Source organism: Helicoverpa zea, chromosome 29, assembly GCF_022581195.2.
Source record: "Helicoverpa zea isolate HzStark_Cry1AcR chromosome 29, ilHelZeax1.1, whole genome shotgun sequence".
Taxonomy (NCBI): domain Eukaryota; kingdom Metazoa; phylum Arthropoda; class Insecta; order Lepidoptera; family Noctuidae; genus Helicoverpa; species Helicoverpa zea.
This window is the reverse complement of record NC_061480.1, coordinates 2490790-2518577: the sequence shown is the minus strand read 5'-3', so window position 1 is coordinate 2518577 and position 27788 is coordinate 2490790. Positions and strand designations below refer to the sequence as shown.

The 27788-nt window shown below is 38.2% G+C and overlaps 1 protein-coding gene across 1 annotated transcript in view; it reads left to right on the top strand.

Moving 5' to 3' along the window:
* Positions 1 to 2919: 2919 nt before the first annotated feature.
* Positions 2920 to 27788, top strand: part of LOC124644003 (spectrin beta chain, non-erythrocytic 1) — a 150490-nt gene continuing 125621 nt past the window's right edge. Inside the window, exon 1 of the mRNA XM_047183171.1 lies at positions 2920 to 3208. The gene's annotated coding sequence lies outside the window, so the exon portion shown is untranslated. The remainder of the gene's footprint in view (positions 3209 to 27788) is intronic.

The following is a 27788-nucleotide window of genomic DNA, read 5'->3' as shown; positions in this document are numbered from 1 at the left end:
GAAGTATTGAATCTATGATCTTATTTAGATCTCATTTTAAATATCTCTATGTATTATTTAAGTTATAACATATAGCTGCTTATGATTTTATAAGGAAAACTTATTATGATGAAACTTTAGCTTGCCAGTGTTGCCAGCGTTGCCTGAAGTCCCATTTTTGGTGGGAAATTTTGTTGCTTTTTAGCTCTCTTTAGGCCGTAAACAGAGAGAAAGCTAGTAACATTCTGGCAACAGATGTATTTTCTTGGAGTTGCTCCAATCTGCTTGCCAGGTAGACACATCAACCTACTTTAATCTGTCAAATGTCTTCAATAGATTTTCAACCTTATCACAATAGTGAAAGGTTAATGTTCGATTGGTAACATTTGACAGATTAGGTTAGGTTGACCTGTCTGTAGCAGCTTTCTTTCTGTGGCCTAAGATATAATTAATATCTTGCTAAGATAGAAAACTATAGTTACTGTAGTTATAATGCCACCCAATGAACTAAAATATTTTTAATATAACTAGACTTCAAAATCCGCTAAGTCATAAAAAATGCAATTCTCGTCAAATAACTTTACTGAACCGCTCTGAAGATGGCTTTTAATAACTTCAGGATAGCCAAAATGTAATAATAGTGGCGTCCACGGCCGATTTCGGCCACTGCGGCTGTTTTCATATAAGGAGATCAGCCAGCTGCGCAGGACATATGCCTAAATTCAGAGGAGAAAAGTTATTTGACGATAACTATGTTTTCTATGATTTATGTAAATGACTTTATTTGCTAAATCAGTGTTCTGTGAGTTTAATGTGATTTTTTCTCATGTCCTTGATTGAACAAATATGTAATTGTATTTAGGTACTTAGGTATAATACCTGTTTCATGTAGGATCTTATTTATGTTGAATAGTTTGACGTAGCGAATTTCTAGGTTACCTATTTGTATACCTACATTATACCTATTCTATCGAAAACCATCTGTTTTCGGGAAACAAAGCTACTTTAAAGGCAAGGTTCACTGACAACTTACGCTTCGCTTTTTTCTTAAAGTGACTGTTTACTTTGAAACTTGAACGTAAAAATTCATAGTACCTACTTAGGTAAACTGTAGTTTTAGGAAAAACTGACGTTTACGTCGTCAGTGAATTTGATCCTTAGTAGGTACTCCTGAATCTCAAAAACACGCTACAAGAAGGCTTGACTTAAAGTCAACGTCAAATTAAAGAACTTTTTGGTACCTAATCGTATAAATTCTAGCGATGAAATTCGATACGTTAAATTATTGACGCTTAAACTGCTGAATTGAACAATTAATTTACTAAATAATTACGATTCAAAACCAAAGATAAATAATAAACTTTTTCTAAGAATAACGTTGTTTTATTTGTTTGTACACCAGCCGTTTTCCCGCGGTTTCATCCGCGTCCCGGAATTACTGCCCGTACCTACCGGGATTTATAAATTCATCCCTGTACGGGATACCTATGTTACTCGGGAAGACGTAGGTAACTTTACAACAGTGAAAGAGTTTTTAAAATCGGTCCAGTTTGTGTTTGGGTGCATTCTTAACAAAGAAAATTACACCTGAATCAAAATGCATGAATTGGCCGCTTCTTATTCGACATGTGGGTTTTAACTTCAATATTTATTCTTCAATGTTTATTCATAATTTAGTAGGTATTTCAGCGCGGCTTAAGAGTATGTATAATTGCTAATAAACCAAGATGACTAAAATTCATGAAAAATCAGCCATGTGACCTCCACGCCAATTTACTCGTTATTAACCAGAATCAGTTACAGCACTTACGTAAGACAAAATACCTTTTACACGCGAAATGCTAATGAAAAACATTACTTACTTTTCAACCTTCCTAACTCGGGCATTCCTATACTATTGTACCAAGTTCATCTTTAGTTGACAAATCGTTGTGAAAATTTCAAATATTTTACATACATTGCTGGTTTTGCGGTAGAAAACTTTCTGCATTTTAGCCCAAAACCCGCAATGTATTTCGTAGTAATCAAATCAATCGTAATGAAGTGAGGCATAGACACGGCAGGACCGGTTTCGCGGACTCTGTCTGGCGGGAAAAATATGTATGGAATGCGGCTGCCTGATGTCGGCGATCGTTCCGAATCGCACCACGGGAAATCACTGCGTGAGTTACAAGTTTCGAGTGAGTTTTTGCATGTCAAATAGATTTGATGAGAGTATATTTTTAGAGACTGAGAATTTCTTTAGGTAGAAAATCTACGTGCATCAAGATGTGATTAAATATATACCTAAACTCTATCATTATCATCATTCTATTATCATTCGTTTTTAAGTTACTTATATAAAATATGTATTAGTGTATGTTTTAATGTTATAATATTTGTGTATTGTATTTTTCTATGGGCCTTAGATGCCTGATTCAAATAAATAAATAAATAAAATAAATTACACTAACAAGCCTCAAAATGGTGCGTCTAGTTCTGACGAATACACTTTTCGCGAGCCGCTTAAGTTTGTTATTACTTTGCCTTTGAACCGTAATAGTTATAGATAGTTAGCCAATTAAAGCCTCACATTTTCGCTGTAATGTTTCGTTCATACATTTTACTTATTGTGTAATTGCTGACTTTAGTCTGATAAATATAAAAATAAATAGATATAAAAGTCTAATATAAAGTTACTCGAAATACATAATGTGGCGCGCGAACAGTGGGATTGTCTTATTTGGACGCATCATAATGTTTTCAAGGATATCAAATAGAATAAAAATAGTGGCAGCACATAAAAAATATGTTAATTTATTAAACATTGTGTAAAGACAGTGATGTATTATGTTACAGGCAAAAAAAAATATATCTGTCAGTGTGATTCAAGGTTGTCACCTTAAACTACAAATGTACGATTCGGAACATTTCGAACGCGTTCACTTCGCCATCTAAACGAATGAAGTGAACATCGCGAGCGAGAGGCTTCGACGCGAACTGTCAAACTTTTACTTTGTTGTAACTTAAAATGCCGACTTATTTTCGTTAAAACAAACTTTATTTACTAATAGAACTAGTGAACAGTGCCTTAAACAATATTTTAGAAGTGTTATCTAGTTGTTTATAGTGTTTTATGTGTTGTATTTTGTGTTTCAAAGTTATGTTGTGAGTGGGTCAAAGTTTTGTGAATTTTAACATACTTTACTCGGATTTTCCGGCGAGGAAAGCGAATACCGCCCTTTAGAAGGTAATTTCTTCTATTTTTAACTCATAAATCTTTAATACAAGTAGAATTTCTTATGTTTTTGCTTACATTTAAGTTTCTTACTGGATGTCGAAAGTAGAACGCACACGCGGCATTTTTTACTCAAAAGTAAACATTGAGGTCTGTGACTTCGTGCAGAAATAAAACCTGTTTGCTCATTATTTTAGCGGGAAAATGGTAGTTTAAAAAGTTATTCGAATTCTGAGTCAAATCAGAACTCTCGCAAACTGTAAACTTTTAGTCGGCCGATAGTTTGTTTGGGCTCGTAAATCAGTATGGAAGATGAATGGTAGTACGCGCATTACGAAGATCAGGTATTTAGCCGGTATCAGGCCGACTGAAAACCTTGATTGTTAGCAAAATTTTCTTTAAAAAAAATGATGGCAAATTGGGTCAATTTTCGGCTAACTGTTTAGTATAAAGTGTGTGGGTCTGCCCACGCAATTTACGCAGTCCGTCGATTTCGATAATATTGACCATGTATGTTGTATACTGTTAACTTAAAGTTATTTTGAACATGCATGATCTCATGTTGTTATTGAAATATTAAACAATCTGAACTTAGTAACTTGTATGAGTCACTGAAACAATAATATTTGTGTTAATTTTGCTACTTCTAGAATAGAATAATTTTGTTCACAGATCATGTTCATAATTTACGAAAAATTTTAACTGACCTAAAGAACCTGGTTAAACTGATTTTTATGCCATTTTCAGCATAGTATTTGTGGACTTTTTTTGTTTTTTTTTTTCTGGTACCATTCCATATAATAAGCACATTATTTACTACAAGTTGAAAACCCTATCCCAGTTCCCTTTGAAGAAATCCTGAAAATCCAAGAACCTAACCACTCCTAACATTGTAAAAAAATCCTCATTAAAAAATTCCAACACTTTTTATGTTTATTTTTTGAAAAAATTTTATTATCTTCGCAGTAGTTTAGTTTGTCTCTTGTTGATGAAATAAAATTTGTAGTTTAGTTTTCTTAGTTATTGGTCCTTACTTATAAAAAAAAAATGTTAAAGTCAGACAAACTTTTTAAGAAAATACGAGGGCGGGTCAATAAGTCCGTGACTTTTTGAATTTCTGACCTCTTTACTGAAAAAGCAACACTACTCCTGTTAACAGGCATCTATCAGGTGACTCCTGACAGAACTTGCTGCGTCAGTTAGATTGTGTTTGACAGCTATCTTTATCAGACTACCCAGTAATCTGAGGAAAAAATGGAACAAAGTGAATTTCGTGTGCTCATTAAGCATTATTTTTTGCGAAAAAAAACCATTACCGAAACCAAGGCTAAGCTTGATAAATACTATTGGGACTCTGCACCATTGTTTTCAATCGTAAAAAAGTGGTTTACTGAATTTCGTTGTGGCCGTACAAGCACTGAAGATGCCGAACGCCCTGGACGACCAGTTGAAGTCTCTTCACCCGAAAAAATCCACGGTATGGTGTTGGCCGACCGAAGATTGAAAGTGCAAGAGATTGTTGAAGCCATAGGGATCTCGCATGGCTCAGTGGTTTCAATTTTGAATGATCACTTGGCATGAGAAAGCTTTTCGCAAGATGGGTGCCGCGTTTGCTCACAGTCGACCACAAACGCAATCGTGTAACAACTTCACAGGAAGGTTTGGCGTTGTTTAATCGCAATATAGAGGAGTTTTTGCGCTGTTTTGTAACAGTGGACGAAACATGGATCCATCACAACACACCAGAGACCAAACAACAGTCAAAACAGTGGGTTTCTAATGTGTGTGTTCTAAACAGTGGGCCGATTTTGAGGACCTCGACAAATCCTATTTTTTGGAAGGGATAAAAAAATTGGAGAAGTGTTGGACAAAGTGTATAGAGCTCAAGGGGGACTAAGTTGAAAAATAAAATGATTTATTTATCAAAAAATCTGTGTTTTATTCCAAAAGTCACGGACTTATTGACCCGCCCTCGTACCTCGGTATACTAATCTCTGAAACTACAGAACCGATTTGAAGAATTCTTCCACTACTGGAAAGCTACACTCTACCCGAGTAACATAGGCTATATTTTATCCCACTACAAGCAGAAGTTCCCACCAAGGTATTGGGTTGCCCGGTAAACTGGGTTGAGGTCAGATAGGCAGTCGCTTCTTGTAAAGCACTGGTACTCACCTACATCCGGTTAGACTGGAAGCCGACCCCAATGTAGTTGGAAAAAAGGCTCAGAGGATGATGAGCAGAAGTTCCTATGGGATGCGGGTGAATTGAAAACAGCTAGAAATATAATACCTCTTTATCTTCTTTTATCAACATGGTCATTAGACATAAATGAATGCAGGTGCCTACATTATGCAGACATATTAAGTAAGAGTCTGACCTCCTTGACACGGCTAGCCAAAGATATAGACATAGTATAGGTATAAAACAACCATTTATTTCTATGTATAATTTATTCTGAACAACATTCCTTATTGTTAAGGAGAATACTTGACTAAGTTAAAGGTTGTAAATAACTTCGAATCATTATTTTCGCACAAAGTTTGATAGGACACAATAAATTGGCATCCGGTTAGACCGGAAACTAACCCCAAAGTTATTGGGAAAACGCTAGGCAAATGATGAAGAAGTTTCAGAAATCATGATAAAGTGCTCTTGACTGTCACTCGAACATCTTTGGCAGTCATTACAGGCATTCAGAAGCGATGTTCAGAAGCCAGAACGTTGACAACCAGTCCAAGGGTTGTTAGGTTACCCAGGTTACTGGATTGAGGAGGTCCGATAGGCAGTCACTCCTTGTGGCACGCTGGTACTCAGCTGCATCCTGTTAGACTGGAAGGTGACCGCAACATAGTTAGGTAAAGGCTACACAGATTATGATTTATTTTCAGATCATTTTTATATATTTTTATTATTTTATATTTTTCATACATCATCTAATAAGTAGTAAGGCCACCCATATTTAAAAAAACGTCCATAGACAAAGAGCTCATTCACTTTACACTTTATCATGTATAAATAAATACTTCTTACACAAAGGGCTTCATTGTCGGCGCAATAAATGTAATAAATATTATATTATCTGTATTCTCTTGACCTCACTTTCTCAATTATCTTGTGTGTAAGAAAACAATGTTATCGTGCAAAATACCTATTTATTATTGTGGACATTAAATATGTTATTACTGCAATATAAAAGTAAAAAAACTTGCTTTGTACACATACCGTCAGTTGCACAAAGCTCCATTAAAGTTAAAGCTTAAATCTATTGCTGCCTCTTTCTTTGTCAACAAGATAAAAAGTAACAGCAATAGATTTAATGAAGCTTTAACTTTAATGGAGCTTTGTGTAACTGACGGGAAGTAGATTATCTCCCTTAGACATTATTATCATCAGCTGAGCCTTTTTATCGTCCCACTGCTGGGCTGCAGCCTTCTCTCACCTAAAGAAGGATTGAGCGCGTTACCATCATGCGTACCGCTTATTTTTCGCTCGGAATGCGTTTGGTTTTCCTATGCGCGAGATTAAAATCCGCGAATGTAAAAGCGCTGTAAGAAAACATGCAAGTCAAGTAACGACGTAAAAAATCATCAAATGACCCCTCCCGCTGAGGGTTAGCAGCGGTGAGGGAGTGTCAGACTCTTACTGACTAAAAACCGTCGTGTTCTGTCGTAGGCCTTTTTATGTGCTAGGGCCGCGGTTACTCTTTCGAACAATCCCGCAGACTACCCGGCCACCCGGGTAATCTTCTTTCAGTACCCGGATATGCCATAGCCAATGTTCAGCGCAGACAGTTTTGCTTCCCAACAGTAAAACAATTTTTAGATCGGTTCAGTAGTTTCCAAGCCTTTGGTATATCATATAAACAAAAAAATATAGTCTAACGGTGATTATGCAAATTCTATATTGTTATTATTTTAATATTTGTCATTTTATTACAAATACTATTTGTTTTTATAGCTGACGCGGGCTTGCTCATTATGGTGCAATTTTAATTAGGTCTGCGGACTATGGACTGCTGAAGATTAAACATTTTGAATGATTATATTGATGACGTCAATGACGAACATAATTTGCGAAATAACTTTCATTGCACTTAAAACATATTTTTATCATTATTTTATTTAAAAAATCAGCAACCCGCATCTCTTGCACGTGGTGATTAACGTTCAGTCCCTCTCTGTGTGAGAGGGCCCGCAGCCCTGCAGTAGGATGATAAAAGGCTGACGATGTTCCTATAAAATGGCTAGAAATTGAACTAAAATCAACAAAGCACTTTTAACCTAGCGCTCAGTTCAGGACTTTGGGCACCCTACCTTGGATACGGTCGAGTGTATGGTTTTTAGGACTTTCTCAGTAAATCACTCTATAATACGGCTGCATCGCGGTCCCGGCTGACATTTGAACATCTTTTTGGCAGTCGTTACGGGTAATCAGAAGCCAGATAGTCTGGTAACCAATCTTACCAAGGGATATCGAATTGCCCAAGTTTGAGGAGGTCAAATAAGCAGTTTGTGAGGCACACTGGTATGTACTCCGCTACGTCCAGTTAGACTGGAAGCCGACCCCAACATAGTTGGGAAAAGGCTAGGCAGATGATGTACTCTACCAAAGGTCATTTAGAGAGTAAAATATGTGGTTAGGTACATCACAACAGCATGACATCAGAAATGATGCAGTCATGCCCACAAGGTTGCATGACGTTACGAGCGCTTAATAAGGGGCATGACAACTATATTGTTTGACTTATAATAGAAAAAATATGATAAAGTTTTACATTTTTTATGGCTATGTACACAATAAGAAACTTCGTGTTTCGGAAGGCACGTTAAACTGTAGGTCCCGGCTGTCATTTTAATATCTATGGCAGTCGTTACGTGTAGCCAGCAGCCAGTAATTATGACAACCAGTCTTACCTAGGGATATTAGGTTTCCCGGGTAACTGGTCGAGGAGGTCGGATAGGCAGTCGCTTCTTGTAAAACACTGGTACTGGTGCATCTGGTTAGACTAGAAGCCAGAATATGCTGTGCAGATTACCTGTATTATAACTTAATCATTAACTAGCCGTTTTCTCGCGGTTTCACGTCGACCCTTGGGAACTTCTACCCGTAAAGGAATAAAATACAGCCTGCGTTAAACGGGAACAGTGTAGCTTTCTAATACTGAAAGAATTTTTCAAATCGATTCTGTAGTTTCAGAGCCTTTTTAAGGTAAAAGATTTTCACCAATCCATTTTACCATACTCTTCAAAAAAGGGCGCGTAACTTAAAAAGTCATCACAGACATAACACCTATTCCATAGACAACAAATTAAGGTGTCAATACACTGCTATGACCGCTTGCGCCGCTTGCCCACTGACCCGGCAGTACTGTTAAAACAGGTTCCGACGCACAGACCGTCTGCCGGCGATTGCATATATGCACTTATCTCTGGTGGGGTAATAAATAGGTTTACTGTTTAAACTAAGACCGATCACAAAACTTATTTAGTCCTAGATATACCTTCTAAAACTCTGGTGCTCAGCTGCATTCGGTTAAACTGGAAGCAGATATGATATGTTTATGTAAGGAAGAAAATGATATGATAAGTTACTAACTGTTTTCTCGCGGTTTCGCCCATGTCCCGTGGGACTACTGCCCGTATCGGGAATATCGGGATATAATATAGCCTATGTTAGTAAGAAGAGTGTAGTTTTTAAACAGTGAAATATGTTTTCATACGTTCGTTACGTACGTTATAAGTTCCGGAGCCTTTAATAATACTTACTTACGGACATTGCAAACTTTTAGTCGGCCAAGTTTGTTCTCATAAATCAGTGTGAAGATGAATGGTAGTACGCAAACGCATATTAAAGATCAGGTATTTAGCCGGTTTAAAACCGACTGAAGACTTTTATTAAAATTTTGAATTTGAATTATTTTATCCATCGGGCCAACTGTCGACCGACTGTTTAGTCTGCAGTGTCTATGGTACTTGTAACATTTTGGCGCCAACGCCCAAACATGGCGGAAGGTCAAACAGCTGACTTCTAAATCTATTACAGAGAAAAGAAACAAGATAACCTCAAAACCTTTAAAACTATGAGCTCATCTTATCGACCAAATATTTGAACAATGCCAAGGCTGTTGATAATTAGCTTACTGAGATAATAGGACTGTGTTAGGTGCACGTAGTTTCTTTACAAAATTATTTTGAAAACACTGGGTGAAACTTAGTATATGCGCGCGCATTATAAAGTTAAGACTTTCACGAATGTTGGTTACGATTCAATTTCGCAAATGGACATGGACATATCAACAAAAAAAATGTGCAATTAACTACTTACACTGAAACTAAATTGTGATTGTTTGATATTTTTCTGCTTAACTAATTTCGCGACTATCATTTAGGAACTCCAACATAGTTGGGAAACCTAGGCACGTGATGATAAAAGTTTTTGAACTATTAGCTTGAGATCTTAAAATATGTCTTAAGTAAGCTGATAGGTGCATTTGAGAAAACTCAGACGCTAGATAATGTTAATCTAGTTAACCTGGCCTAGAATTAAGGACTTAACTTTTAATTTATATGTATAATTTCTACGTAAGTATTTCTCTTTAAACCGTAAAAAATTGCCTAAACAGCCCTTTTTAAACAGAATTTTAAGACCACCCATCTCAAAAATATCATCTTTATTTCACATACTCTAGCTTCAACGTATGATCATAATTCAAACGTTTTGTTCGCTAGAGAGTAAATTACAAACAAGGAGAGATGATGTCAACCTTATCAGCGCAAGGTCGCGATTAGCCACGCTCCATGATATTGTAGTAAAGAGTTTATATGCAGAAGGTTTACATACAATACTGTATTTTATTTACGGTGCACCGTATTTCATTCAACATTGACTGCCTCGTTGGTCTAGCTGTCGCAAGCGCTTCTGTGGAGCACGAGGTCTCTGGTTCTATTCCTGGGACAGGCCGAACTCGCTTCGTGGGTTTTCGAGACTTACACAAAGCGACTTGGGGCCCGATTCTCCTAAGTAAATAATGTCAAAATCTAATAGAAATCGAATCGCAATATGATCGCAATAGCAGTTTTAACCATATCGGGCATTCTGCTGCTAATATAAGACCAATCGTATTCCAACGACATTCGATTGGTTTGCGATTGGTCTGCTATTTTGGTGATTTTGGTCTATACGGTAGTTTGCTCTACAATCATATTGCAATCGTAAATCATTTGTAGACAAAATTATTCATTATTGAATAACAGAAAAGGATAAAAACGTTTATTTAAAAAAAAAAATAGCGGAATGCCACATACGCTTCAATCGTATTTGAGTCGTGATTGGATCTCAGTCGGATGAGGGGTGTAACACCGCATCACTAAATAGTTACTTACTACTAGGTCTAGAAAATCACACCAATTAACTAATTTAATCTTAAAAACTAAAAGTTACCGCCACAAATAACTTTCCGCCATTTGCAAAACTTTTGCGCGGGAAAGTCATTTCATTGTACGAATTGCGATATCTAACATTATTTTATATTGCAACACTGCAGTTTAGCGTGAAACATTTATTTACGCAATCACATGTGTTGTATGTGGTTGCGAATTTAAACATAAACTGCCTTTCGCATTTTTTTAAATTTTAAATTATTAGGTTACTAGCCGTTTTCCCTTTTTACTTAGCCACGAGGTCCCAAAGCCTGCCGGGTCTGCGGGATTGTTCGCGCGAGTTACCGCGGCACTGGTGCATAAAGGGCTTAAGAAGGAACATGGTGGTTTTTAGTCAGTAAGAGTCTGACACTCCCTCACGCTGCACCCACAGCGGGATGATTCCTCCCACCCACCTGAAAAAAAAGTGTCGTGTTTCAATCTGTCTAGCGAGGTACTAGCCTTCTCATTATTTATCATCATCATCTCAGCCATAGGGCGTCCACTGCTGAACATAGGCCTCCCCCTTAGATCTCCACAGATACCTGTTGGAGGCGACCTGCATCCAGTGGCGGATTTACCAATAGGCCAAGTAGGCCAGTGCCTAGGGCGGCAGATTTAGAGGGGCGGCAAATTTAGCTTTATTTTACACAATCCATATATAAATAAACGATTAATAAACGCACTGTAATATATCCTTAGGTACTTTTGTGATCATGAATTTTAAAATATTCCAATAGCGTTTCAATAAAAATAAAATAAAAAACTCGTAACACAGGACGTGTGGGCGGTCCGCCCCGGGTACCACGTCTCGGGGGGTGCCATCTCAGTCGGGCACATATCTGCACGACCAGGATGGCACAGGCAGAAGGGACAAGCCACTAAGAGGGCCATTCTAATCAGCTAAGCCTAGGTTCACTACTAGTCACCGCACGCTATTCAAATTTTAAACAAAACTACAACAATGCATGCGCAAGATGTCGAGTCGGCACTGAGAGGGATGCCAGTCTGGCTGTCACCCCTCGTTTTCTTGTTTATTTTTGATTACTTAATTTAATTCCTCAAAGTTATAAAAAAAAATCCGCTCGCTTCGCTCGCGGTTTTTACATCATTTCTGGTTTATTCTGCGCTCTTTGAGTCGTCAATCTAACAAAATGTTAAACTCAGTTGTTTTTGTTTTGTGTCCCGAAACTCAAAAAAATTCGCGCTTGCTGCACTCGCAGCTTTTTCACTTTATACTGGTTTTTTTCATACTTGTTTGAGTATTTTTTGTGTTCCAAGACTCAAAAATTTTGCACTCGCTACGCTCGCGCCTTTCACATGACAGTGCCCTTTTTCTAATTTCTTTTGGTATCATTGGGTCCCAAAAATCTGAAATTTTGCGCTCATTACGCTCGCGGCTTCTTCTCTTTGCAGTGGTTTTTTTCACGCTTGTTTGGGTACTTTTGTGTCCCAAAACTAAAAAAATTCGCGCTCGCTGCGCTCGCGGCTTTTTCCCTTGTCACTATTTTTTATAAAACTAGCTAGCGCTTTATACTTTTGCAGTGATTTGACTCCGGTTTCTTTATGTTAAATCTAACAAAAAGCACCATGAATGATTTCTACACCATTTTAAATTACTTCAATTATTACAATTTTAGCCCGTGATTATATTTTGTAGCTTTTTTGGGGGGTGCTCAATAGGTAGTCCGCCCTGGGTGCACCCGATGCTACGCCGCCACTGATCATAGCACCCGAACGAATGAACCGATTTCAATTTAGTTTTTTTTTTGTATTACAGGTGTTTTTAGACATGTGTTCTTAGACATGTTTGATGAGAAAATCGATTGAGTCGTTTTAAAGTAACAGAGGTTTTACGCTTTAAAGTCGCTGTCAAATAAACTTAGGTCAACATTAAACTCTTCGGTGCATAGCGGGTTGCAAAAATAATCTATAAAGGGGCGGCAAAAATGTTATGGCCTACTAGCGACAAATTTGTAAATCCGCCACTGCCTGCATCCAGCGTCTTCCGGCGACCTTTATAAGGTCGTCTGTCCACCTTGTTGGTGGACGTCCTACGCTGCGCTTCGCTAGTCCGTGGTCTCATTATTTATGAAGTTTATTAATACTGGTTACCGGAATAAATAATTCTTCCCTATATAATACATATATCCTTCCTATAAGGATAACGTAACTTAATATGGGACATAATAATTATGAATACAGAGTAATCATTAGTCAATAAAACAATAACTCATGTCCCGGTTATATTTAATTTCCTTTTATCCTTTTATATCTAATATAGATGACATACAAAAACATACTAGCTTCTTCCGTGGTCTTCGCAGTCGCTCCTTGTGGCACACTGGTACTCAGCTGCATTCGGTTAGACTGGAAGCCGACCCCAACATAGTTGGGAAAAGACAACACAGATGATGATGTTTTCGTGGCCTTTTCGGGAAAACTTCTTCCCGTACCTGGTTAGGTTTAAAGAATCTTTATTCTCAATAAAAACATACATGTCACTTACTTGAGAACATAACAACATAGGTAGGTAAGGTTAGGTTCGACAACATCTGGACAAAACACGACAATAAACAAGTCCCATTCAACACATTCATTTTTCGGGTATTTGATTTATATTTAGTAAATATCTGTAAAGTTGAGATTTGAATGCGTTGAATGAGTGCAGGTTTCTTATGCGTGAAGGTATTTTATTGTAAAGCTGTGCTCCTTCAAATGTGAGCATTTTTTTGCCATAATTTGTTCTTATTTTTGGTAAAACTAATAGACTTGCTCGCCGGGTACTTCGTTGAGTGACTTGTTTGTGTTGTGTAAGAGTAATATTTGAGTGTATGGTTTTGTTAAGAACTTTTCTGATGAAAATGCATATGTTGTAAGTGTATAATTGTTTTATATTCATTAATTTTGTGTCTTTGTATATCTTTGTCGTTTCTGTTAGGTATGGATAGTTGAAAAGCATTTTTATTAGTTTATTTTGTGTGATTTGTAGTTGTGACAGTTTTGTTTTTGGTGCACTGCCCCATATTTCAATCAAGTATAACAAATGTGGCTTCACTAGTGAATTATATATAGTGTATCGTAATCTTTGTGGAATACATCTGACTATACTGTGCAGTGCTCCGACTAATGACGAAAGCTTATTTTTGACGTAATCAATGTGAACAGTCCAGGAGAGGGAGCTGTCTATTCTAAGCCCAAGATATTTTTCGCAGGATTTTAGCTGTAACGGCTCATTATTTATTGTAAGTGGATTAAATGGGGGAATATGTTTATTTTTTGCCTTATATATTACATAGCATGTTTTTAAAGTGTTTATAGTTAAAAGGTTGAACTGAAACCAGGTAAATAGGGAATTTAAATCTTCTTGGGCTTGTGAGATAATGTCATGAATCGACTTACGTAACTGGTTAAAATATATACCAAGCCTATGTGTGAAATAATTTTTCAAATCGGTCCAGTAGTTTCGGTGCCTTTAGGGTACAAACAAAAAATATTTCATCTTCATTAAGTTAGGATAGATACGCTGGATTATTATTATATTACAATGTAATCATCCTTACTAATATTATAAATCGGAAAGTGAGTTTGTTTGTTTGTTTGTTCCGCTTTCACGCCGTAACTACTGAACCGATTGCTTTGAAATTTTGCAGACGTAAAGTTAGAAGTCCGGATTAAATAATAGGGTACTTTTTATCCCGAAAAAAATAGATATTCCCGAGGGAAAACAAAAATATTGTTTGCTTGATGGATGGATTGTAGATGGCGCTGTGTGTCGTTTAAAACAAGGTAATATATTGCAAACGAATATAAACATGTAAATTTAGAAGCTAAATGATACGATAATGAATCCCCGAAAATGAGGAATTCCCGAGGGATGATGTACAATTTGTTTAATCGTCTAAACTGTTTTTTTTTTACATCTACTTATATATTGCAAACGAATATGAACATATAAATTTAGAAGCTAAATGATACGATAATGAATCCTCGAAAATGAGGAATTCCCGAGGGATGACGTACGATTTGTTTTATCGTCTTAACTGTTTTTTTTACATCTACTTATCCTGAATTAACTATAATTCAACGAATTACTAATTGGTATAAGTATTAGTTAAGTTATTTCGTTCTTGAGGTATGCGATAGATGGCGCTGGGTGTTTTTAAAACGTGGTAACGATGTGTTTTTAAAATACATAAGAAGTGGAATGATAGCTTTTTAAAACGTGGTGACGTTGTTTTTTTTAAGATACGTAAGAAGTGCAATGATATCTCGCGCTTTAACCTGTAGCTCATTGTTCAATCGCGAGCTTCCCGATAGCTCGATAGATGGCGTTGTGCTTTTCTGTATCGTGGTGTTAAGGTTCGCCGCGAATTAGTCTGTTTTGAAATCAGTGGGGCCCAGTAGCGCCAGGGCCAGCCGCGGCTGCGGGTTGTTCGAAAGAGGTACCGCGGCCCTGGTATATTATAAAAGGCCTAGGACGGAACACGACGATTTTAGTCAGTAAGAGTCTGACACTCCCTCACCGCTGCTAACCCACAGCGGGAGGGGTGAACCGAATTCCACGCGGGCGAAGCCGCGGGCGGAAAGCTAGTTAGTCAATAAAATAACTCAATGTATTGTTTTAAGTTTTAATTAACTGAAATATGTCACGTTCTATACAATTTATATTGTATTTCCTGTTATCCTGGTTTCTTAATATAGATGACATACAAAAACAATAAACAAATTATTAATATTGACGCATTATTTCCGAGAAGTTGAATTAATATAAGTAGTTCGTAAGAAGTAGACACGCCCTTTTTGAGAATTTGTGATGACATCAGAAGGAAAGTCGTGCTGGCGTAGTGGGTAAAGAACCAACCTCTCAAGTATGAGTTTTGTATGTTCTTTGAAGTATATCTTGGACACCAATGACAGTGTTTCAGAGGGCACGATAAACTGTAGGTCCTGGCTGTTATTTGAACATCTTCGGTACCTAGTCGTTACGGGTAGTCAGAAGCCAGTAAGTCTGACAACCAGTCTTACCACGGGATGTAGAGTTGCCCGGATAGCTGGATAGAGGAGGTCAGATAGGCAGTCGCTCTTTGTAAAACACTGGTACTCAGCTGCAGCCGGTTAGTCTAGAAGCCGACCGCAACTCATCATCCTCCGAGCCTATTTTCCCAACTATGTTGGGGTCGGCTTCCAGTCTAACAGGATGTAGCTGAGTACCAGTGCTTCAGCCAGTGCCCAGTGGAAGCCGACCCCAACATAGTTGGGAAAAGGCTATGCGGATGATGACTTAATGTATTTTGGACGCATCTTAAAAAGCAGAATTCTACATATCAAAATTGCCAACAGAACCTACTACACCGTTAACCACATTGTTTATTTAATAAACAGCTCAAAAATTACATAAGCCTTTTATAAAAAAAAAGTATGAATTTTCTCTGCGACCTAAATACTTGATCGCTTGTACATCAAGCGCGTTAAACGGAACGTGACAGAATGCGGCACTGCGCATGCGCGGAAACTAACATGGTGGAGTTGGTAAGATTTTAAATATCGAACGTACTTTTATTTAGTTTTAAGAGATCAGTCAACTGCGCTGGACATATTATAGTCCACAAGCGCGCGAACAATCCCGCAGCCCCGGCATGTATGATCTACCTTACAAGAAATTTCTCCGATATTCGTGGGAACAACAATACGTAAACAATCAATTATAATATCTTCAATTATTTACGGCCGTTCCCAATATTCTATCTATAAGTATTTTGTTTTGCTTACTAGAAACAGGGATTTGAGGTAAGTAGTCTTCTTCCTCCTGCCCTGTTCCCAATTTTATTTGGGGTCGGCGCAATATGTCATCCTCTTCCATTTTCCCGTCATTCGTCATACTGACACTCACTCCCTTCGTATTCATGTCATCTTTCAGGCAATCCATCCATCTTTTCTTAGGTCTTCCTCTTCCTCTCCATCCATCTACATTCATACTTAGCACACAGTTTATTGCGTGCATATCATCCCTCATTATTACATGCTCATACTATGACAATCTTCTACTTCTCATGTTTTCTGTAACTGGCGCTACTTTCAGACTTCCTCTAATGTAATCATTTGACGTAAGTAGTGTGGGGCTAATTTCAATATTGTATCTCTAGTAAGCAAATGAATATTGGAATTCGCCGTTAATCGATCTTGCACCGTTATCAATTTCACGGAATCAGTAAAAAATGATTCAAACTACGTTCATTAACAATTTTCTGAAAGCCATAGCACAAAATACATAGGTACAGAAGTCAATCTCATGTATGTACTTCACTTTTGATTTATTTATTTGATTTATTGTTGAGAATAAAACAGGAAAAATGAAATATAAACCAATAGTAATAAAATATTTAATGTGGCATACATGAGGTTAATAAACACTTTCAACGGAAATTCGTTTGAACGAGATACCGAACTTTTTCAGAAACCGCAATTTATAATTTTGTTATTCATACATATATAGGTACTTACTTATTACTCTTTACTTGCGAAAAAAATATTTTTGTATGTAATGGGTTGGTACAGTCCCTGATCTAAGCTTGCTTCTACCTACAGAAACCTTGATGCAACATACTCTCGCCATGATCACAAAAATTATCAACTCCTACTAGTAATAATCTTTGAGGGTAGGTTGGGAGGTTCGCCTGGGTCGACACTAGCAAAACTTATTACGGCATTGGGCCAGAGGCCGCCGGGGCGCTTACCTACCCACCTAACTGTACCTACCTACTGCGTTTATTAAAAGAACCATAGAAATCTGAGAAAATAAGTAGGTCCATACTATATGTAATACGGCAGGCTAAAAAACGACAGTTCACTGTTTATTGTTGTATTAAAACAACCGTCCACTGAACAATTATAATACGACTTTTTTTGTTGCTCCATTATTACTTTTTCTTTTGTTATTAAAATTAAAAATATTACAGTCAAATTACAGTTAGGTAGGTATCAAAACGCGTGCACATTTATCTACCTTGTGTGTGACGCGCGTATCTCAAGAAAACGGCAGCCCCGCTCGCACTGTTTTGAGTTGTTTTGAGACAGCGCGTCTGTGAACACGCACACATAGACACCTATGTCTGCGTGACTCGAACGCGCTTTATATGTAGATTGACTTCTGTACCTATGTATTTTGTGGCCATAGTGAGATCACCCAACTACGGTCATTATTTCAAACCAAGATAAATTTTACACTTTAACACTTCACTGCTATTCGAAATTGGACCATATTTCAATGACACTAAGGTCAATAAATCAGTTTAACAAACGCAATGTTGATTTTGTTTGTCAAATAGTGACGTAATTCTATCCGCCCGCGTTTTTTGTTTCCATTTTCAAAATTGGGCGCGATTGCTATCTAGTCTTTGGTTATTGGAGTTGCCAGTTAATGAGTATTAAATTCCCAATTCATACTAATGTACCCCAGAGGTGCCTATTGAGGCCAAAGCCTGTCGGGGCTGAGGGATTGTTCGCGCGAGTTACCGCGGCGCTGGTACATAAAGGGGTCAAGAAGGAACATGGTGGGTTTTAGTCAGTAAGAGTCTCACGCTGCACACACAGCGGGAGGTGTCATTAGATGATTTCCCATAAAGAAAACGGTATACTAATGTATCCAAGTCCCATTTTACTAGCGCGAAATGCTCTCAACGGCTTAATTTGACAGAACTATTTATTCATTAAATGCATGCTTTCAAAGCAGGTATCTTTAAGGTCCGCTTAGCTAGGAATTTATCGCAACCTGATTAACAAATAGAGGTAACCAGTTTGCTTATCAAGCACATTATAATGAAGGAGCAGTTTCTTTGAGATAACTATTTGAAATAAAGAAAGAACGTGACTCATGAACAATACAAAAGAGTCGACAATAGCCGATTCCCCGCCATTTCACCCGCGTCCCGTGGGAACTACTGCCCGTACCGGGATAAAATATAGCCTATGTTACTCGGGAAGAGTGTAGCGCCCCAACAGTGAAAGTAGTTTCGGAGCCTTTAGAGTACAAAAAAAAATGATTCATCTTATTATATTTGTATAGATCTATGAAGTGAAGTCTATTATACCATTTTCCTGATGGTAACCTTATTCCATAAATAGCAAATAGCAATATTAAAATAGACCAAGTTATCCTCATATATTGATGTCGCTCTTATAGAACTTGACAGCTTATTGCCACGGATATTTAAATAGAAATAAAATATTAATTACTTAGTAATAAATTAGTAAGAACTTAACCTTAGAATATCAAGGTTAGATGCACTCATCGTTATTTTTATATATGTGCAGTAAAGTAACACGTTAAACTGTAGCTCCCGGCTGTCATTTGAACATTTTTTTGAGTCGTTACGGGTAGTCAGAAGCCAGTAAGTCTGACACCCAGTCTAACCGAGGGGTATTGGGTTGCCCGAGTAACTGGGTTGAGGAGATCAGATAGGCAGTCGTTCCTTGTAAAACTCTGGTACTCAGCTGCATCCGGTTAGACTGGAAGCCGACCCCAACATAGTTGGGAAATGTTTAGATGATGATGCATTCATCGTTATTTTTATCATAAGTGCAGTAAAGGTGCATATTACATCAATGTTGTCGTAGTAATAATCCGAATATAGCCAGGCCTCTGTCACTCGACGTACTTGCGCGCGATAAATGCCTACCGCTCGCTGGGTTACCGGTAGCCCCACGCGGCTCAGGGCTTTCAACAGTCACACGTGCCGCGCGCGCTCTAATATTATTATTTTTATTTCATGGCATGTTATGCTGTTGGTTTTTATTAGGTTTTTTAAGCTACCTCACAAACTGATGGATTATTTTGAGTTGTGTTGGTTTATATGCTACTATTGTAAGATTTAGAAACATTTTATATGTATGAACTTATCTAGTAATTCTATTTTTTTTTATAAATTAATACATTTCTACTTTATGATTTTAACAACAGAGATCATTAGGTACTTATTTTACTTTAGATACCTACTTAGTTATATGAACTGTATTGTGAGTTTTGTAGCTCAAAACACATCTCGAGTGTAAGTAGGTATAGTTCCAACTTAATGACAACTCGGAACATTACGCGTGTCGCTACGCAGAAACCAATTTTAGGTATGTATCAACACACTCGACGGAGTTGTACCATATGGGGTATGGCACTTGTGCTTGAAAAATAGTTGGAAACCGACTTTGATTTTGACGAAAGCTTTACTTAAGTACTTACCTATGCTTACGTATTAGGTAATATTTAGTTAGTAATATATACCCATACTCCATTTTAGTAGGCAATACAATAGTTAACTAAAGAAAAATATTCTTGATACTACTTTTTATTTAAAAACTCAGTTTTAAAAATGGCTCTCTTAAAATAAGCGTAACTTTGTTTTCCTACTTAAATATTAATAAATTGTAAGAAGCAACCCTAAGCACGGCCACGGCACGGTTGCGGTCACTGAACTGTGCGCTATCGCATTGGAATAACAATCAAGCGCTCGAGCTTTTAAGGTTCATTTTATAACGCAGATAGGAATTTGTAGGTAGTTGGGGAACTTGTAGGTGCTTATAACAGTAGGTATGGACTTTTTTGTATGGAGTGATTTATCTGTTACGTAGTAACTATTATATAATCTGTGATATAGCTTGCTAAAATAAAGGTGACATAAATGCAAACAGATTTCGGTAAGTAGGTATGTACATAAATAGCTTGTCTTATTTAGGTATGAGTACCTGATGGAGGCAGAACACAAAGTTGGATCATGATTATGAACGATGTGGAGATCCAGAAAGATTTCTGGTAGCTTTCCTACAGCGACTATCGTGTTAAAATGAGAAAATAACAATAAGTAGCATTTGTAGACATCCTTAAGTCTAAGTCAGAACCTATTAGTCTCAGCGGGACCCAGCAGGGCCAAGCCTGGGGCTGCGGGATGGTTCGAAAGAGTTACCGCGACACGTAAAAGGCCTACGACGGAACACGACGGTTTTTAGTCAGTAAGAGTCTGGCACTCCCTCACCGCTGCTAACCCACAGCGGGAGGGGTCATTTGATGATTTTTAGCGTAGTCTAAGTTAAAGATTTTGTTTGATGCACAGTTTATTTAACAACCCATTGGTCGAAAAATTATTTATCCAGGAAAAAAATTGTAATCGCCTAGCGGAAGCTATAATTTAAATAAAAGCCCATAATAAGGTAACTGTGTCACATCTATAAATAAGTATTATTGTGAATATTTACATTAGATTTCACTTTAAGAAGACAATATTACTACCATTTAGAAAATAGTAACATTGAATACTTGACACTAGTAAACGGTCAATAAAAAGGTCAAAACTCAAAATGGCCGCCGTTTCGCAGTATTCAAGCTACTACGGGAACAGTCGTGAGCTTAATAACATTCCGATCGTGTGTAATAATAACGCCTTGAGAAAATACCTGTTGCCTTGCCTTCGGTATGCTTCGAAGTGCACACTGCAAACTTTTAGTCGACCGACAGTTCGGGCTCATAAATCAGTATGAAAATGAATGGTAGAACGCACGTAACAGCGATCAGGTTAAATCAGGTACTTAACAGGTATCCGATTGACTAAAAACTCTGATTCATCATCATCATCCTCCTGCCCTTATCAATTTCTTTTTATTTGAGGTCGGAGCAGCATATTTTCTCTTCCCATACTCTTCTATCAGCCATCATCTCACAAGTAACATTATTTCTAGCCACGTTGACTTTCACACTATCCATCCATCATTTCTTTGGCCCTTCCCTTTCTACTTCTAAAAACACCCCTGTGCCTGGGCACGTGTCGCCGGCGTGCCCAAATGCTACTGAGTAGGAGTCGTGATTACAATTCCATGTTACAGGCCGTCATGCGGATTTGAGAAAACTCTGGCTTGCTAGGTGATTAAACCTGCAGCTCACTCCATAAGAAGACTCCTGAAACCGTCCACCAACGAAAAACATTGATTGAATTCGCGATTTTCTTTAAAAAAGTGTTTTCTTAAAACCATCGGGCCAACTATCGGCCGACTTCTTAGTCTGCAGATTGCGGCTTACTGCTATTTGCATTCAATTAAACAGTTTGGCGCCTTCTCGTATTGTCTGTGCGTGCGTCAGCTGTCAATTTTCAACAGACCTCCCAAAAAGGAGGAGGTTCTTAGGGTTAGGTTTGTATACGTCATTTGCCTTGCTTTGAAATATATAAGGTTCTGAACAATGTTGCATATGGAATGAATGCTGAAGGTCTTGTCACAAAAAATTTCGATGACGAATAAATTGAAATATTTAACAGCTAATGTAACCCAGTTGGTTGTATATCTTGGACACCAACGACTGTGTTTCGGGGGCACTTTAAACTGTAGATCCCGGCTGTCATTGAACATCCTTGGCAGTCGTTACGGGTAATCAGAAACCAATCTTAACTAGGGGTATTAGGTTGCCCGAGTAACTGGGTTGAGGAGGTCAGATAGGCAGTCGCTCCTTGTAAAACACTGGTACTCAGCTGCATCCGGTTAGACTGGAAGCCGACCCCGACATTTGAAAACTAAATGGGATGTGTCATAACACGGAAGAACTCCGCATGATAAGATAGATTTAGTTTTCAAACACGTTTAAGAAGAACAATGTATCTAAAACAATTGTGGATATTTAGAAAGCGATAAAATGATAACTTTGTTTAAAAGTAAAAACCTCCTTTGTGTTACGCGATACCATAGAGAACAATTGTGGCCCTTCCATTGTTGCCAGGTAAAAAAAAGAATACAATTTTGGGTAAAATGTGTGTATGTACTGTTTGAAATTTAGTATTGTTTACGTAATTTTATTTAACGTTATATTGAGATTAGATGAAACCCGACGTTTTTCTCATGTCCCGGGAGAACCACTTCACGCAATTAGGTAAACAGTAAACTATGTCCTTTCAAGGCCTTTAGAGTCTAGACTATCTCTGTATTAATTTTTGATAAAGATCGGTTCAGTAGTTTTGTCATGAAAGAGTGACGGACAAAGTAAAGTTTTGTACGACATTTTTGATAAAATGGGAGCCGGAACAAATCTTTTTCGAAAAAGGCATCTAGCTTTTACGACTTACGTTTATAAATAACTCGGAAATCTTAGTAAATTAGGGGCTTATTAACTAAATGTGAAAGTTTTAGATGCTAACATGTTTGTTATACAATCAAACCAAAGCTATAAAAGATTTGAGTGACATTTTGCAAAAGGACTTTTGCATTAAGTAACAGAATAAACCTGTTTGTCAAACGAGGAGCATTCTCTATACCCATCCAGTGTGTGACCGCGCTGAGCGTAGCTTAACCTTGTTCAATCTGTCTACACGCACACCTTAAGAATACAGTCTTTATATACATTTATATTTCTATGCTATGTACTATAATCCCTACTAATATTATAAATGCGAAAGTAACTCTGTCTGTCTGTCTGTTACCCTTTCACGTCTAACCACTGAACTGATTTTGATAAAATTGGTACAGAGATAGAGTTGACCTTGAGAAAGAACATAGGATAGTTTTTATCCCCGACTTAGAGTTCTCTTGGAAACGCGATATAACCGAACTTTACGCGGGCGAAGACGCGGGCGGAAGCTAGTATACTAAACTAGCTTCTGCCAGCGGTTTCACCATCTCATACTTCTCATACTTGAGAGGTTGGTTCTTTACCCACTAGGCCACTATGACTCTTACGTACCTGGTTAACTATCCTCACTAAATAGATTTTCTCTCTCTAACAATCCTTTCAAGCCCAACCCAGTATTTCCTGAGTTAAACGCGTTCTAACAAATTCTTCAGCTCACAAACAATAATGTACAGATACGTACAAAGCCGGGGCGTGTCGCTAGTTAAAAATAACTGTCAGTTAAGTCGTTAACGACGAACACTTGAGCTATGAAGGAAATAATCTCCTGCGTGTGATGTCATGGCGGAAATGCTAGAACGAACATATTATAGCTTAGAGTATTATAACAACTGGAATTGCCATGTGTCATGTGTGCACGTCTATGCAAAAGAATTGGTTAAGTGTGGAGAAGTAAGGTATGTAGAGTGAGTGCTAGCTAGCATGTGATGGCATAAAAGCATTTGACATTTATTTTATTTCAATGTACAGCGCACTCATTGAATCATCATCCTCCGAGTCTTTTTCCCAACTATATTGGGGTCGGCTTCCAGTCTAACCGGATAACTAGCACACTCATTGAATAAGATAATAATATAAAACGTTTTTGAAAGGTTCTTCTAATCTATAGACATGTGTGTTGCTGGGGAGTTTGTCGCTAAAGGTCTCTGCACACAGCGGGCGCGGCGCGGCGGGACGGGACGGCGACGCGACACTGAGCAGTTGTAATGTACTATACTCTATCCACGGAAGCAAGAGCTAAAAGGTAAACAAAGAATGACACTTTTTCAAGATGGCGGTATAACCCGACCGATGACAAAATCACAGATACTGCGAACATTTTACACAAAAATGTGACGTTTTGTCATCGGTCGGGTTATACCGCCATCTTGAAAAAGTGTCATTCTTTGTTTACCTTTTAGCTCTTGCTTCCGTGGATAGAGTATAGATATTACGGAGGCCGCCACACAGAGCCGTCCCGCTCGGCGCGACGTGACGCGAAGATCTAGTACATTGTGTCGCGTCGCCGTCCCGTCCTGCCGCGCCGCGCCCGCTGTGTGCAGAGACCATAAAACACATAGGAAGTGTCAAAAGGTTTGTAAATGACGTTCAAAAAGTTTTGTAGACAAGTTTGAATAAGTTTATTTACTTTTTGAGAGGACCCCCTAAAATAGTTTTCAGTATATGTTATCATAGCGGCAAGAATAATATTACTTATATACAACTGTCCATAAAGGTTCTTTGAATTTTCACTTTCTTTTGTAGTAAACAGTTTTGAAACACAAGATTGTCAAACACTAGCATAAACTTGACTGACACACATGGGCGTAGCCACACTGGGGCAAGCTGGGGCACTTGCCCCACCCTGGGCCCTGGCTTTGACCTGTAAGGTGAAGATTAAACAATGTTTTTTTTACTAACTCTAACTATCAGCATCAACAATCATATGTACTATCCAAAAAAATTGTCGACTTTGAAAAGAGCGCGATCAAAACAAAATACACGCTAGAGTTCCCGAACGTGCGCGGTGCGCGCTTCATTTGAAAGCGAGCCGTATTCCCTAAAAGAATAGTTGCTATGTGGCGTAGCGAGCCGAGCCGTCCATCTAATCCAAAAAATAATGCATTGAAAGAGATGGAACTGGTAGATGCGATCAAAATTTCGGAAATGCAATTTTATCCTAGTGTAAACACCGCGCTCGCTATTTTGCTTGCCCAGCCATGTACGACCTGTACAATAGAACGATCGTTCAGCACAGTGGTTCTGAACCGGTGGTCCGCGGACCACTGGTGGTCCCTGGAGGCATTCCGAGTGGTCCGCGAAGCGTAGATGCGCGACGTTGTTATACGTTAGGTAATCTAACTTTATTTTTATCGACTTATCTATGCGAGCGAGGGGGTTTTCGTATGGACGTAAATCGGGTGTGTCGTACCTAGGCATTCATAAAAATAAACACATGGGCGACATTTTACGTAGTTTTTGGTTTTAAGTCTTAAAAAATGATAAAAATTTCACGCTCGCTTCGCTCGCGTATTCAGAAACTATGTTATTTTTGTATTTGTCAGGAAACAAAAAGTTAAGTACGTTTGGGCTAAATTTTACGTAATCTTTGGTTTAAGTCCGATAAAAATTTCACGCTCGCTTCGCTCGCGTATTCAGAAACCATATGCCCTCATTTTTGCATTTGTCAACAAACAAAAAGTTAAGTACGTTTGGGCTAAATTTTACGTAATATTTGGTTTAAGTCCGATAAGAATTTCGCTCTCGCTTCGCTCGCGTATTCAAAAACTATATGCCCTTAGTTTTTTTTGCATTTATCAACAAACATAAAGTTAAGTACGCTTGGGCTAAACTTTACGTAATATTTGGTTTAAGTCCGATAAATATTTCGCGCTCGCTTCGCTCGCGTATTCAGAAACTATATGCCCTTACTTTTGGCTTCTGTCCTGTGTGTGATTGTTTATTTTCTATACCTGAAAATATAAACCTCTCAAATTAAGAGATTAACATGTTTGAGATTAACGGCTCAAGATACAAAAAATCGGGAGGCCCCCGCCCTCCCCCGGGGGATAGGTTGACTGCTGCCCCACCCTGAACCCAAAGCTGGCTACGCCCATGCTGACACATCCTCATCCTCCCAGCCTTTTTCCCAACTATGTTGGGGTCGGCTTCCAGTCTAACGGGATTCAGCTGAGTACCAGTGCTTTACAGGAAGCGACTGCCTATCTGACCTCCTCAACTTGACTGACACATCATACGTATAAGCGCCGCTTTCCTACCGTTGGCGTCTCCAGTAGGTTCAATTATCTAAGTTTTATAGCGATAGCCTATTGTACGAAGCTGTTAGTCATTTCTGGGGTACCTAACATAGTTACATGTGTAGCGACACATGTATGTATGACATTCTAACATTATGTAGTTGAAGAGTTTGTTTGTTTGAACGTTATAATCTCAGCAACAGCAAACAACAACAAACAAACGCATAATCAATCTTGCCTCTTTATAATATTAGTGGTAATTAAAAAGTCGTGGTAGCCTAGTGGGTAAAGAACCAACCTCTCGAGTATGAGGGTGTGGATTCATATAATGCAACTTTTCTAAGTTTGTATGTGCTTTCTAAGTGTATCTTGGACACCAATGGCTGATAAAAAGGTGAAGGGAAACATCTTGAGGAAACCTGGACTGTAAAGTCTGAAATCAGCAACCCGCATTGAGCAAATGTGAACACCACGTAGCATTTTAATTGTCATTTTATCCTCATTTGTCTTAGCGATTCTACATGATCTTCGCATGCTGTTACTGTATGTATCAATAAATACAAACTGTAATACCATATTATTTTTAAAAAGAGTACCTAACCATGGAGTTTCTTGCCCGTTCTTCTCCATAGGAAGCTTCTGGAATGGGCAACTAGAATCAAACTTAGTTATAATTTTGACGTTTATAAGTGCTTGTAAAGGCCTAAATGAAATAAATGATTTGACTTTGAGCAAGCGTGGTGATTAACGCTCAATCCTTCTCCGTGTGAGAGGAGGCCGCAGCCCAGCAGTGGGACGGTAAAAAGGCTGTAAGAGTAACAACAGATTAAAATTGATGAAGATTATAATTGCCTTTGTAGATTTCCACATAACATTTTAATCGAGATATTAAAATTCAATTTTAAAGATTAAAAACAATATGAATCATTATATTGATTAACTCGAATCAAAATGGCTTTATTACGAAGACGTGTTAATGATATTTTAATGACAAGAGTAATGTAATCCCACATCCTTCTCCGAATATCGCCCTATTTCCATATTACCATTCCTTTCCAAAGTCCTAGAACGTCTCATTCATAACCAGCTAAGCTCATTCCTATCCAAGAATAGACTTCTCAATCCTTTTCAATCCGGTTTCCGTCCTGGTCATAGTACTGTAACAGCCTTGGTAAATATTACGGATGACATCAGACTAGACATGGGCGCCGCCCCAGAATTTTGCGGCGGCGGCGCGCTGATGAATTTTACACAGCGGCGGCGTGACGCCGGCGGCGTGGATGATATACATGTTAATAGATTTGCAATTCCTTTCGATTCTAATAAAATTATTCTTGCTGTCATCCTTATAGTCATTGCCATTTCCCTCCAACACTCATACTCCTTTCATTCATATCTCCCATTTCAATCATCTAATCTACCACCGCATTTCTAAATTGCTCCGCCAAATCGGCCCTTTCCAACCTGTGCCATTTTATGTTTGGAGGTAACTTTTCTTTGCCCTTTATTGACTTTATTGTAAACGCCACTTCCATAACAAGGGGTCTGTGCTGCGAGACTACACTTTCACCCGGTATAACCTTACAATCTTTTATGTTCTTCAAATTACTGCGTCTAACCAAAAAGTAATAAATTTGTGTGGCACGTGGACCGCTTTTATAGGTGATCCTGTGCTCCGAGTTCTTCTGGAACCACGTGTTGACCACTGCCAGATCAAACGCAGTAGCCGGTAGCAACAGGGCTTCACCCTGTCGACATATAGCTTACATAAGGTGTTCGTT